The sequence below is a fragment of the Leguminivora glycinivorella genome, chromosome Z, assembly GCF_023078275.1.
Source record: "Leguminivora glycinivorella isolate SPB_JAAS2020 chromosome Z, LegGlyc_1.1, whole genome shotgun sequence".
Lineage (NCBI taxonomy): Eukaryota > Metazoa > Arthropoda > Insecta > Lepidoptera > Tortricidae > Leguminivora > Leguminivora glycinivorella.
Genome location: NC_062998.1, coordinates 23,257,089 through 23,272,929, shown reverse-complemented (window position 1 = coordinate 23,272,929; position 15,841 = coordinate 23,257,089). Strand labels below are relative to the sequence as shown.

Below are 15,841 nucleotides of genomic sequence, written 5' to 3'. Positions count from 1 at the left end.
GGCTTCGTATGCAGATGTTCTCAGGTTCGATCCTGACAGCTATCTTTTTTTTTAATATTTTAATTTTCTCATTGTGTATTTTATTTGTGTTTAGTTATTGTTTTACATATTTATACAAATGTATTTGCATGATAGCCCTTATCCATTGTTTGCCCCATCTTAGGTAATGTTGTAAATAATGTAAATCTTGCAAATGAAATTTCTAAAAGTTGTAACAAATTATCTTTTGATCTTAAAAAAATAAAATAACTCAGGAAAAAATATTTGTAGTAAAAAAATAATAAAGCTCTCATCAGGATTTGCACCCGGAGGTAACCTATCGATGTTTCGAAAATCCTTTGTCCGATTATCACCTTTCCGAAAACGGTTGACAGAATTTTTATAATCCAAATACATTGTTTACCATATTTTTGAAATGTCGCTAGTTTGCTATCCCACATTATCGTTTTCCCGAAACTCAATAACCAGAAGAACGTTTGCCAACTTTATCATTTGACAACCAATTTGTTAACCACCTTTTTATAAATCCGATGCTACGTGACATCGAAATGTAATTTTCTCTAATATCATTCTATAGAAACTCAGTAACCAGAAGAACGGTTGCCAATCTTATCATTTGACAACTGTTTCGTTAACTACCCTTTTTTAAATCCGATGCTATGCGACATCGAAATGTTATTTTCCCTAATATCATAAAATTACAAAAAAAAAATAAGTTAGGTTAGAAATGCGACTAGGGTGTGCAAACCGGTTAACCGAGAATTTTTGGCCTCTGTTAAAAACCGGTTTTTATAGTCTCTAACCGGTTAATAACCGAAAATTTATTTCTCAAAATTTGGAAAATTAGCCATAAAAAGGTTCAAAAATACGTAATTATTTAATGTTTTGTATTAATAAAGATTTATTAATTACTTTTCATTGACAACATTATTATCTGTAATGATTTTATTTTAAAAATTAGTCCCGAGTCTTCTCAAATATACATTTAATACAATACAGTAGAGTCCGGTTAAATTATTACCACAGAATATATAATAGTACAAGTACAGAAGGCTCACTCCTTTGATGTTCCCAAAACGCCGCCATTCTAATTCTTACCTACATTAACAAACGGGCCGCACGCGTGCAGACGACATTGAATTCTATTGCACCGCGCGAAAGTCGTCGCCACTGAATGGGCCGAGAACTCGCGGCCGCTGGCACGTACTTGTAGCGCGGCGAAAGGACCGCGGAGTGAGTCGCCCCTGTTATTACGACGACTCCGCATAGACCTAACGTCCAACCTCTTACAACGACATAAGCACAGGTATTTATTTGGTTTTCTTATGTGATAGTATGAAAGGACATCCGTTTATTACGACTCCGATTTTAACGACCAGCCGCTTTTTACGACACATTTTACACAGAATCCGTCCGTCAAGTCCGGTTGCAACTGTTTTTAGTTTGACTAGTAAATTAAGGAAACAAAGCTACTTCCACCCGAGCACGGCCCCCTGTCTTGCCTACAACAAGTAGCAAGATTACATTGTGGCCATGTAACTTTTTGGAGTATTGCTTTTAAAATTTTAACAATTTGTTCGCCTCGGGCATTGAGGTATATGTACTACGTACTAGAGGCGACGTTGCCAAGCGAAAACACTGCACATGCTGACAAATGCGCGGGGTGGGGGGAGCGGCAATTTACGCATAGAGTAGGTCCACCATCAGATGTGACACATTATTATTATATTCTGCCTAACGGAAATTTTATATTTTAAAATACGGCTAGTCTAGTCAAAATGATTTATTTATTTACAACTTAAACAATACAAATTAATATAATTGTGCTGTACTTATCTTCTTCTTTAAAATACAATGAATGAACATATATATGTGTTGGACAAAGCGTATCCATTGTTCCCTTTTTTCATGATCAGATCAAAGAAAACAAAAAAAAGTGAGCGTGCTAAAAATACAATTTCACTCAAAAAATATTAACAATCAATAAAGAAATAAACTTTTTTTATATTATAGTAACATAATTCATGACGTAGTAATTAGTTACCTAATCATTTTCCAAATAGAAATATATATATTTCGCAAATATATTAGAGGTGAAACACATTAGTAGTAACAATGTAAATGGCACATCTGCGCGGTTAGTCTTTGATTGCGTCACCAAAATGGCGGCAGTCCCGCTCCCGCTCGCGTATTTGTAGAATATTCAATCTTAAAATATTATAGACGAGTTTTTTGTTTAATTTACCGATGAAATGTCACACCTTGACTTTTATTTGATTTTTTCGAGTGATTAGAACAATTTTTAAGCACACAAGAACGCATTATTCACGTGGAAAGTAAATGCATCACGGCACGTCACTGCACTGCAAGGGCCTGGTGACGACTGACAACGTTGCGGTCCATGGACCGCAGTGGGGTGTGTAAAAAATTCTCTTAGCAGCGTCGCCTCTAGTACGTAGTACATATACCTCAATGGCCTCGGGTCTAATCTTATAAGCTAAATAGAACCCAATTTGTATTTTTAGATTGCGTATAAACTAGCTTTGGTTTACCCTCATCTGGCAGAATAATTTTAGTCCGAAACACACTTCACATAACATGTTTCGCAGAAACACTTTCGGTCGAATGGTAATTTTGCAGAAAACTTAGTTGGCATTATTACTGCCACGCATAAGATACATTTGGAAGAATATTGTTTTACAGAACATTACTTTGGTCGACTTTGGTTTAGCATAATTGTATGTTGTACCATAATAATCTTATAGCATAATTATTACTCGCTATCAGAAAAGAAAAAATGCCCCAGAGTCACCGTTAGGTACGACGACGAGCGAAGCGAGGAGGAGTGTTAGGTATCTTGCATCCCCAACACATCCAACTCGCTATCAAATAGCAAAATACAACTTCATGCCGCCTAAATATTATGCACAAATATTACGACTTTTTCTAAATTAAAAACGACTTTTTCTAACTAAACTAGTCACAATAAAATAAGGTAATACTATGATACTAATACCCTGTAAATAAACCTATTGATTGAAATGTTTTAGTAATAGAGATGTAGATATTATTTTTAATTAAAAGAAATGGAATTCGTTTTGTACGACATCCGGTTAGTACGACGTAATATCAGCTGTCCCTTGAGCGCCGTTGTAACCGGAGTCTACCGTATATTTCAAACTATATTTTTTAAAAGAATTATATTACCTAATATGGAGATCTTGGTTTTCTTACATCAATTGCTTGTATTACTAGGGGCTCTGGGAGCTGTAGACCTTCGCCACATGCCTAAAAAATGCAAAATTGACGTCACATTCAAACCACACAAGCCTTTTTTGCAATTTCCTCATTTTACAAAATTTGCAAACACTGGATAAAAATGATCTTCATCGTAAAAGTAATACCTGCTAGGCTGCTACGATATCATCAACATCAGAATTCTTAAAGGTAATGGTAATTATTGCGTAGTACGGCCATTAACGCAAAAGAACTGCGACCGTGAGGGTCGGGAACAAACTTTTGTTAGAAAATTAAGGATTTATTGAACTTTTGATATAGCGGCTTAGTAATATTTCGAATTATAAAACTATACGCCATAAAAAATAGCTGTCATATGATACTTAGGAATTTTAATAAGTGTTAATTCGAATTTCGAACTTTTGATATAGCAGCTAAATAATATTTCGGATTAAAAACTTTACGCGACAAAAAGTAGTTGTCAAATGATTCTTAGGAATTTTAATAACTGTTGATTGGAATCATAAGCGAAACAAAATTACAGCGAAATAAAAATGGGGAAAATAATAATAGGGGAAAAGTACTTTCGGGCAAACAAAACTTAGGCCAATTAATAAAATGGGAAGCGTTTTCGGTAGGTAACCGCACCCGGGACCTCTTGCTCCGTAGGCTACCGAGAAGGCTAAGAGATTGTCAAACCCTTATGTACCCGAGGTTGCAGCGACACCTATTTTTTATTTTATAATATAATATAAAAAAAGAAAAGATAGGTGTCGCTATTATGTGCACTTCTGATTCATAAAGAGGTTGTGCTCCTTTATCTCTATTCTTCATGGTTTTGACATTCTACTTAATGAACTACCTCATAATGCCCGACAGTTAAGCTAGGAACACACTACGCGGACGTCCGTCGTAAATCGACCGCGGACGGGAATCTGGACAATGGAAATACACATAACCGTGCAAACTATCGGTCGACGGACGCGGACGTGGCCTTGAGCGCACGGACGTCCGATCGAAATCTGGATGTTTGGATGTTCCGTGCACACTGATAGGTCGCGGTCGCGGTCGTTTTACGACGGACGTCCGCGTAGTATGCTATCAGTGTGCACGGAACAAAACATCCAGAGAGCCAGATTTCGATCGGACGTCCGTGCGCTCAAGGTCACGTCCGCGTCCGTCGACCGATAGTTTGCACGGTTATGTGTAATGTCATTGTCCAGATTCCCGTCCGCGGTCGATTCACGACGGACGTCCGCGTAGTGTGTGCCTAGCTTCAGCCTACCAGGCGCGGAACCAGGCCCCGGGGCCGATTTTTGAATTTCCGCCATTCGATTTAGTGAAATTCGTTCAATAATATCTCCACTACTGATACATAGAAACGAATTTACCTTTAGGAAATAGAAGCCGACATAGAATAGTATGATATAACAATCAGAATTAGGCCGGCAACAGAGTCTTAAAAATACATAATCTTAGAAAAGATTTGTATGCAAACTGACACTGACAGATCTGTCAGTGTCAGTTTGAACTGTCAGTTTGCATTTGCATACAAATCTTTTTTAGATAAGATTGGGAATGTCAGCTGAATGTCGATGTCGGCCGGGCGCTAATATTTAAAATATTTTAGTAATTTACTGCCGTAACGTATACAGCTATTTTCCAAATTTGTGTTGCTAATCCAGATTCTCTGGTAAGACGTATTATTAAGAGTCTTAATTAAATAATTAATTTAGAAAATTATTTTAGGTCATATTAGGGGGTTGCCAATGGCAACCATAGAAACCCCTCATGGACGAGGGTGTTTCTTTGAGTATGTCGGGAGGTGGAGATCCCAACCCCGGACGTAGCTTGACGTTCAGTCTATCCCAACATGAACGGTTTGAAATAGGAAATATGTCTGAATCCTCATCCTCTGTTTCAAATAAGACAAACAGACGTGATAGGGAAAAAAGGAAAGAGAACCGCGATAAGGAACGATTCGGTCAGATGCCTAAGAAGAATAAGGGGGCTCGATCTAGATCGCCCAGCCCCGCTAACAGATGGTCGGACGACTCCAGCATGGACCTCTCCCAGCCTCTGCTAAACACCGTTACCGACGATAGCCAAATCCCTCCGGGTCAACAATCGCCTCCCCAGCCTCCGATGGTAACTCCTCCGGTTCACTTGATCCAGGACTCACAAGAAAACAAAACCCCCTCGCAGACTCCTACTTCTCCCCTTACACCAATTGGGCGTATCAAATATTCCCCCAATGACCAAGGCCCTTTTCTGGTTTTTGTTCAAAAAATCGAAGCGGCCTCAGACTCTGGTTCTATCCTTCACCCTGTGACCTTCGGGCAATTTTTAGAAAACCGGAAAGAGAATTCCCTAATATAGTCGAAGGCTCGGTCAAACGCATGGGACGGAATCGGATATCCATTTCGTTCCACTCCGCTGACGATGCCAACCGCTTCCTGGACTCCCCCACACTGAAGCACAACAATTATAAGGCTTTTGTGCCATCATTCAACATCACTAGACTGGGGCTCGTTCGTGGTGTCCCGGCAGATTGGTCCCCTGAGGATGTCCTCGATAACCTCAAGGTTCCTTTAAACTCTGGAGGCGCCAAACCCCTAAAAATTAGACGTCTCAATTTCAAAAAAACTAGACCAGATGGTACTTACTCTTGGCTCCCTTCAGAGACTGTTATCATCACGTTTGATGGCCAGACCCTTCCTAAGAGGGTCTTTCTTTGTCTTAATTCCTTACCTGTGGAACAATACCAACTTCCCACCGTGCAGTGTTATAAATGCTGCCGATACGGACACACGAAAGACAAATGCAGATCCTTACCAAGATGCTTCCGATGTGGTGGAGCCCATGAAGGAGTTAATTGTAACGGTGATGGAGAGCCCCAACCATTCTGCTGCATCTGCCCCGAGGGTTTAGGGGTTGGACATGCAGCCAATAGTAAATCTTGCCCAGAGTTTACCAGACAAACAAATATTAAAAAAACAATGGTGGATGAAAATATCTCCTACATTGAAGCATCAAGCCGCCATGCTAAAACCACCCTTAAATCATATGCCAATGTAGCTTCCTCCCTTCCTTCTTCCTCGCAATCTCACTCATATAAAAAAACTTTCTTTCGTCTACCTCGAACACCCCCCCACCTCGATAAAGGATATGACAAAAGGGTTCATGCAGCTTTGACTAGGGACCCAGTTGTTGAATCTAGAACAGCATATCCTAAGCAGGCGCCTCCCCAAGAACAATTCCTCATTGCAGATATCTTAAAATTGATTTCATCAGTTGCAAAACTGTTTTCACCTGATAGCCCTTTGGCTAATTCATCCTTGATTTCCCACGTTGCACCTTTTATTTCTTCTTTTTTAAATAACAATGGAACAAGTGATTCTACAATGGAACAGTCGGAGCATCACCAATAAAAAAACAAGACATATTATTCCTTACTAACAAATATAATCCAGCAATTTTAGCCATATCAGAGACATGGCTAAAGAAAAACTCTAACTTCAAAATTCCCAGTTATGTATCTTTATTGGACTGCCGGACCGATGGCCGAGCGGGTTGTGCCCTATTCATCAGAGACCATATTCCCTCTTCACCTAAGTATCCCGTTAACTAATATTAGCTCTTCTTTTAACGCAACCTGTGCCCGCATTGGCGACATAACTTTCCTATCCCTCTACATCCCTGAACCTTCCTCTTCTATCATAAAATCTCTGAGAAAAGTGATTCTTCCCCTCCCCAAACCTATTATTATACTTGGAGATTTTAATATTCACCACGTCTTGTGGGGGTGTGATAGAAATCATGACGCTCTTGGTGAGCTGTTATTATCTGAGATTATTGACAATTGTAATCTTTGTCTTTTAAATTCTGGCACTCCCACTCGCCGCTCTCTACCGAATCAAGCTGCTAGTGCAGTTGATTTATCCCTTTGCTCTCCCTCTCTTGCTTCTCGAATTTCGTGAGAGGTTTTGGACAGTACTTATAGAAGTGATCATTTTCCTATCCTACTATCCCTCCCCCTCGCTTCTCCAAGGAGACCTTCTATAAATAGGCCGTTACTAATTTATAATATCAATGGCGCTGACTGGGATACCTACAAAAAAATATTAGACTACGAAACACTACATCTCCCCCCGATAACTATAGATTCTATAGAATGCTGCTCCGACGCCCTTGTAGAAGCTATTAAGACGTCTGCTAACAAGTCTTTTCCCCTTAAAAACACCGTTGTAGACAAGTTACCCTCTCCCCCTTGGTGGGATAGTGACTGCACTAAGGCGATCAAGGATAGGAAAAAAGCTGAGCGCATGTATGCCTTGAATATGTCTGTTGAAAATTTTGAATCTTTAAGCAAAATCACGGCGGAAACCAAAGACTTACTCAATAGCAAGAAGTCCGAAGGATGGAAATCGTTCTGTTCTTCTTTAAGTCCCTCTTCCCCTTATACGATCGTCTGGAATAATATTCGAAAATTTAGGAGATCCTATAACCCTAACAAATGTCCTTACCCTAACACTTTTGAATGGTCTGAATCCTTTTTAGCTAAAATTGCCTCCCCATATGTTCCAGGAGTTTCTGACTCTCCTATAGGCTTGCTAAATAATGCTTCATCTGACCCTTTAGATCAGCCGTTCTCCCCTCAGGAGCTCAGAAATATTCTTGGAACGGTTAAAGATTCCGCTCCTGGACCTGATGGAATCCCGTATTCCTTTCTGGCTAAAGCCGGGGTAAGGTTCCAGAATTATTTTCTTGCCCTAATTAATTCTATATTGCTCTCGGGCCGGCCTCCACGGTCTTGGAAATCCCAGCTAATCATGCCCATCCTAAAACCGGGTAAGAACCCTAATGACCCTCGGTCCTACCGACCTATAGCCTTATCCTCTGTCCTAACGAAGATCTTGGAGCACCTTATTAAAAACAGACTGGAATGGTTTCTTGAAAATCATGAACTCCTTGGAAAATCTCAATATGGATTTAGAAAAGGGAGAAGTACGATAGATAGCTTGGCCATTTTTACAACCGATATAAGATTAGCCTTTTCAAACCAGGCTTCAGTTCTTGCAGTGTTCCTTGACGTTGAGGGTGCCTACGACAACGTTCAACTCCCCATTCTCAGAGAAAAACTCCGTAACTTAAAGATACCTTCGAGGCTAGCTTGTCTTATAGGTAACCTCCTTTCGGAAAGGAAGGTCACTTTTAGGACTCATCAATTAACCCTTCTAGACTAGTTTGGCGAGGACTGCCTCAAGGCTCTGTCCTGAGCCAAGTCTCTGGCTGCCAAATTCTTCAATATGCAGACGACATATTGATCTACTCCTCTAACAAAAATTTGATTTCTGCTAGCGAATCTATCAATAACTCCCTCCAGTCTTTAAATAACTGGCTTTCTAATAATGGTTTGTCGCTGTCCCCACCAAAATGTTGCGCAGTAGTGTACTCTCGCAAAAAAGAACTTCCTATTTTGAATATACTAATCAATGGTTACAATGTTACACATTCCTATTCGCCCCTCTCATAAATTCTTAGGTATTATTTTAGACTCTAGATTAAATGGGGATAGTCACTTTGACTACGTAATTAAGAAATGTGAACGTGGGCTCAACACGCTTAGGTGCTTGGCGGGAGTTTGGTGGGGTGCGCACCCTACTGCCCTTAGACTGATATATAATGCTATAATTCGTAGTATACTAGATTATGGCACTCACCTTTTAGTTCCAGGAAATAAAGCTGGATTGAAAAGACTCGAGCTGATCCAATCTAAAGCATTGAGAATTATTTTGGGTGCGATGAAATCTAGCCCAATCAAAGCCATGCAGGTGGAATGTGCTGAACCCCCCCTTGCTCTCCGCCGCCAATCCCTAGCAGATAGTTATTTTTTTCGCTCGCTTCAATTTTCCTACCACCCTATCATTCACCGTTTATATGATCTTAAGGCCTTGGTTTCCTTAAAACCTTATAACCAGCCCTGTCTAGTTAAAAGTTTAACTAAGTTTCAAACCCTGAAAGATCCGGTTTTCCATTCTCGACGTCTTCCCCTTTACGAATTCGACTATTCAATCATTTCTCATCAGCCCCGCGTTATTCTAAATTTCGATATTTGCCATGATGACCCTCACGCAGATGATTACCTGCGTCAGATAATATCTCGTGAGTGGCATGACTGGAACACTATTTTCTGCGACGCGTCCAAACTTTCTCCATCTGGCTGTGTGGGGGGTAGGAGTCTACCATTCCCAATTTAATATTGTTCAAAAAATTAAATGCCCCCCTGAAACATCTGTGTTCACGGGGGAATGTATCGGAATTCTAGAAAGCGTCAAATATTCACTCCTTTTTAAATTAAAGAAAACTATAATTTTTTCAGATTCCCGTAGCTGGGGATCATCCACATATTACGTCACACCAAATTTCAGGTTTTTGGACCCCTCCCCCCCCTATGTCACGCTTTTTTGTATCCCTTTAACAGGGATTGTCACATTTAGTATGACCCCCCCCCCTCCCCCTTACACTGTGACGTAATATATGGATGACGCCCTGCCTACAATCTTTAATTTCAAATCCTTTTTCGTCCCGAATCCACCACCCCATTATCTTCCAAATTACAGAAAATGTTGTTATTTCCAAATCGAGGGGATTTGAGCTTGCTTTTATTTGGGTCCCAGGTCACTCTGGGGTCTCAGGTAACGAGCGGGCCGATCGAGTTGCCAGAGAGGCTGTTGTGTGCGGCGATAAAACACCCTTTAGGAATTATTGCTCTGATTTGATCCCTCTAGCTTCGAGGTGGCTCCTCGAATCCTGATCGGCCAACTGGGCCGCTAGTAACCGTTTCAGAGCTAGCCCTTATTTCAAAATTCAACCAGTCGTAAGAAAAAAACCTTGGTTCTCTAAATTAGTTGTCTCCAAGGAATTCTGCTCCATGATCATAAGAATGAGGCTGGGACACTGCTGTATTCCGTCTCACCTAAAAAGGATTCATATCCTGGATTCCTCCATCTGCGAGTGTGGTCTGGACGAGGGCGATCTGAATCATATTCTCCTTTCGTGCCCCCTACACAACCGTGAAGTCTTTTTCCTGGAGCTCAATAAACAAAACGTTCCCTCTCCTTTTCACGCCCTCCAACTATTACAACTAAATGACAGGGCCGTCTTAGAGGCCTTAGTCGCCTTCATTAATCTAAATAAGATCAAAATTTAACTCCTCTCTCTCTCTGGTTTCTGGAATCTATTACTGGATTAGCAACTTTCTCTTTTACTTTTCAATCCTATCTTTCTTCGCTATCTCTTGTACATATTTCTGACATGACGCTGGCAATCTAAAAGAAGCCATTAAAAAAAAAAAACTTTTTTAAGATTATGAATTTTTAAGACTGTCGATCTGTTGCCGGCCTTAGACAGTTACAATGTTACAATGAAGAGGCCCCTTCGGCCGTTTTCGAAACCGTAGGTTCGAAACCAGTAGAGAAAACGGAATTATTTTTCTTTTTTGGAAACCTGGTTTCGAATACAGAATGTAGTCTTCTTTTGAAACTCAGTCATAGATATAACAGATATGCATTAAAACTATTTAGTTATAGCTTTGAAATTCAAAGTCACAAGAAATAAGAACTTCACTTAGACGTCAGATAGCTAACAATTGTGCGTGGAATTACAAATCTGGTATTTATGCAACAAATTTATCTCTTTAACCAATATGGAAAACGCAAATCCGTTGAGGAGAGCAATGGTGGAAGAAAATAAATGTCTTTTTAACGGGTGCTATGAAGTAAATCTCCACCGGCCTTCAGATTTTCATAAGGCGATGTTGTTGTGTAAACATAATTTGTATTTACCGCCTAACACGAACTTGTGTATCCATCACATGGACACCGAAGAATGGAGTCATGCTATTACAACCGCTACAATTCCAACAGAAGTTTTTGACGACGAACTTACGCAAGATGTAGTTAATATATTCAAAAGTGTACTACAACACGTGCAACTTACAGTTTCTTCTGCATTACAGTAGCGATAAAATAAATAACTGAGATATTAATTAATCACTTATTTTATTTAAAATTTGCCTATCTATTCACCCGTATGCATTTTATTCACTGTTATAAATAAAATAATATAGTAAATACTTACTAGTTAGTAGTTTATTTTTCATTTTTGCAAATTACAGTTTCAACGTGTACAATCAACATCAAAAATAATTATGACTACATAAAAAAAAAAAAAAAATAGAGACATTACTTCTGATTTGTATACATATTTCTGATGCCGACTGTACCTACTTAAATAGCTTAATATCACAAAGTTGTTGTTGCAAATACTTATTTAAAAATTGAACGAAAATGGCGATATTGTTTCAATACAATGTCCAACTGAAATCTTCTTTCGCAATAGCTGTTCTATGGTTGAGTTGATTTCGTCATCAATTTCTTCGTAGATTTTAGTTTTTTTATTGCTTTGTTTACCTATCTGTTTCTCATTCTTTAAAACATCCAGAACATGGGCTAACGTAGGATTTCGTCGACCAATAAATCGATTAATTTTTGAGTGCCACCCCTCGAGATTATTTGTAGTTCTTTTTTGCTCATCGCTACAGCAGCACACTTTACAAAAATCGTTTTGATCAAACCATTGTTTCTTAAAATATTTATTAAATTTTTCCATTTCTGGGCCTAAGGGGCTTTTTTTCATTATGTAGGAAAATCCTTTATTTATGAAAACCGGAGGCAGGCGTGCTAGCCCAGCACAACGTGCTACGTGCCTTTTCTTGACAGGCGAACGTATTTTCAGTTTTTTGGCCTTTCGCAGTAATGATCGGTTGAAGTGGTAGTAGCACAACTTTATTTTAATATTTGGGAAGACGTTTTGAATGCCATTCATAGCCGCTCTCTCAAAATCTAATGTAACTTTTTCAGGTACCCATGATGGAAACTGCGACTTTATCAATCTGAACAGTAGTTCATATGTTACCTTCTTTTTATTTACAAGAACGGCAAAAAATAAAGGTATCACTCTTTGCGTTTCTTCATCATAGCCATGCACAGAATATAGTTGCTTGAATGATTGAGGGCAAGACTTGAATGTACCATCACATAATATGTGTTTAAAATCGTAAATCTTTTCTCTTGCATTTTGAGAACAAAATATTATTAGTCTATTTTCTTCATCATTGTAATCAGCTAAACCATCTTCTGAAACTTTCTACGTACAACTACTTCACTAGGAAGTCTAAATCTTAATTTGGAAGCACCCAATACCTTATTGCGTCCATTATAGAGAGCAGTTTTTATGTTCTCAAATGCTGGTAGATCATTCATTAAAGTGACCCCTGTATCATCCATGTGACTTTTCATGTCCTCATATTGTTTTTTGACTGAGTCAAAGTTAGTACTCACTCTATCTTTGAGCTTGTCCATATTTTTGAGAAACTCAGTTTTTGTAGTATTCGCGACACAGAATATGTTGTGGGGGTTTTCTTTGGTTATCACATTCTTATTATCCAGAGTGAAATTTCCCTTACAATTTTCATTATCACAGTCATTGAGGTATAATGTACTAGAGAGGACACGGCGAACAAAAAGTTTGCGCCACGAACATAAGTCCAATGGACTTATGTTGCCTCAGTCAGTCTCTGCGCGTGGTGGGAGGAGGTTGTCTCTGACTGCACACAAATAAAATGAAAAAATGCCTTCCTGTGCTATAAGATACTGTTGAAGCCATACGAGAAAATCTAATAAAAGTGACGGTGTCACATTTCATCGGTTAGTAGTCAAGCTATTTTGATCTAACTTATAGCCTGACAAGATTTTATTTGACCCTGAAAGAGTGTCGCTACAAACCGCTTTTATATGGCAATAATGCTCGGACATCATGTATAATGGGGACAGCGTGTACTGGTTTCGCGTAAATATTTGTAGAAAATGAAAACAGGGTTTTAGAGAATCAAAGTTTAATAAGCATGGTTTAAATACTCGCTACTTGTTTCCGTATAGCCTAAAATCCATGAATCTTGTGCCTTTATCCAAGTCGTCGATGTTTATTTTGTTTTTGCGTGGGACCTTGTTATATACTGGTGGCAATGATGTAACGGCTTCCTTATTTCTATAAATCATTTTCACGGCTGAGCTACAGACACCTTAAATAAGAACAAACAATATATTAAGCTAAATCGAAATTAAATAATCAGTACAGGAGAACTGCACTATACATTGTCAGTACCGGACATGTCAACAACCGATTTCGGAACATTGTTATCGAAATACTGTGAAATCCTTCATCCTTTTTTGTTGTTAGTAATTTATCTCGTTAAGTATAATTATTTTCACTTTTTTAAATATTATTTTGGGCATATTTGCGATGAGACCGTTAGAAAATCTAAAATATTTACTTCTCGTTTACATCACTGACATTCAATGACTTTCGACGACGGGTGTCAAATATTAATCCTTGCCAGTAAAAGAAATTAGTTCAGCTGAAAATCCGCAACGTGGCGAGGGTCAAATAAAAACTTGTCAGGCTATAATTTAAGTAATTATTATAATGAAGGGACGGGCTCCTTAAACGCGATGCTATGGCCGCCATTTTGACAACTGGAATCATAGATGAATCGCGCAGACATGACATGTAGGTAATAAGGTATAATAATTGTGATCATATTCTGTTTTCAATATATAATATAAAAATATTTATTTCAATTTATAGTTTTGAATATTACACGGTTCTAATACGAATTTTAGTCGATAATATTATACAATAAGCATGATTTTGAATTATTTCTGAATTATAATTCTCATTATTGACGAAAAATAATGACACCAAAACTGAAATAGTATTTAATGCAACCGGTGTTTAAGGGAGGTAAAACAAAGTGAATGGCGCGATTATTATTCTGAGCGACAGAAACTTACAAAACTAATTTTATTCAAAGGAAATTAAAATTTATGAAAAAAACAATTACTTATTTTTATTTCACTGAGTAGAAATTAAATATAATACAATGTATAATAGTGCTAAAAGTAAACTACTTAGTATTTCACACACAAAGTATAAAACAAAGGTCTACACTAAAAGTGTCGCGTCTAGGTGGTCAAGTCTTACTCTATGACACGGTTCGCTTCACACGCATGCGCCTCGCGCTGCCGCCGCTGCCGGTCGGAGCACAGAATATGTTCGAGTTGTCATTTCTAGTACGTAGTACAGTCAAGGAATTTAATTTCCTACCCGTTTCGTTGAAATGTTGTTAGGCATTCATGATGCATTAAGGTCGAAATTTTCATTTTAGTATTGATATGTCAATACCTATTATTTGTCACTGCACATCACAGATAACCTCTTTGCGAAGTCATTTACTTACAAAATAATTAAACACATGTCAGTTGGTGTCAGTGTCAATTGAGAAAATTGTGAAATAATTTTCAAATACGAAATTAATTTGAAAAATATTATAATGCTTGCCGCAAACCGTGAAGTATTGCGAGGACAAATAGTGGAATTACATCAGGAAGGAGTAGGGATTCATGAAATAACACGTCGATTAAATGTTAGTAGGGACACTGTTCGCCGTTGTGTACGGCGATACAATGCTGAAGGAAATCTTATTTATCGAAGGCAAAATAACCATCGCCCGCTAGCATTAACCGAAGATCAACGCCGATTAATGCGACGTCAATATATTTTGGATGGCTTTGCAGAAATGTTTCTCGTTCACCCTAGAACAATAAGGAATTGACTGACTGGTTCCATCGCAACCAAGCACAAATAAAACATATTCCCTGGCCTGCAAAAATTGCTGATTTGAACCCTATAGAAAATCTTTGGGCCATAATGGTCCAAAGATATGATAACCAGAACGAAAGAACACGAGAAGCATTAGTCCGACACTGTCATAGAGTGTGGGAAGATAAATACCCTGCTGAAGTGATAAGTATTAAGTTTAAAAATAGTGGTTTCGTTTTGTTGTTTCTGTTATGAATAATATAAATAAAGAACGTCCATTATGCTTTTATTGAATTATCACTTTAAGGTGCGACCACACCGCTGGGGACCGATTTTTGAGTCTCACGGCGTTCGAATTCAGAAAATTGTCACTGAAAATAATAGGCAATTCACCGTTTTCAACCGGTATTTTAGTGACAGTGAGACTCAAAAATCGGCCTCCTGCTTAAAAAACGGTGACGGTACGGCATCGCAGTGACGCATCGTATCCATACCGTTTTTAACGCATGCTTCACAAAACTCTCCTCAAAATACGCAGACGGTACGGAATCGCAGTGACGCATCGTATCCGTACCGTATTTACCGCATGCTTCCCACACCGCTGCTCAAAAAACGACGACGGTACGGAAACGCATGACGTTCCCCATACGAAAGTCACTGCGTTTCCGTACCGTCTGCGTATTTTGAGCAGAAGTCTGTGGAGCATGCGTTAAAAACGGTATGGATTTATGCGTCACTGCGATTCCGTACCGTCACCGTTTTTTGAGCAGCGGTGTGGTCGCGCCTTTAATCGATTCTGTTAGTTCTTCGACAGAAAAGTTTTGCTTTCAGCCTATATATAGCCTGTATATAGCCTATATATATAGCTGTTCGCAATATA

General features: G+C 38.7%; 1 long non-coding RNA gene across 1 annotated transcript; it reads right to left on the bottom strand.

The window, feature by feature from the left end:
* Nucleotides 1-13,290: 13,290 nt before the first annotated feature.
* LOC125240556 lies at nt 13,291-13,517 on the bottom strand. The gene is made up of 2 exons (XR_007178636.1): nt 13,465-13,517; nt 13,291-13,381 (listed from the first exon to the last, which is right to left on the bottom strand). It is a non-coding gene; the product is annotated as an uncharacterized LOC125240556 (long non-coding RNA).
* Between the last annotated feature and the right edge of the window lie 2,324 nt (nt 13,518-15,841).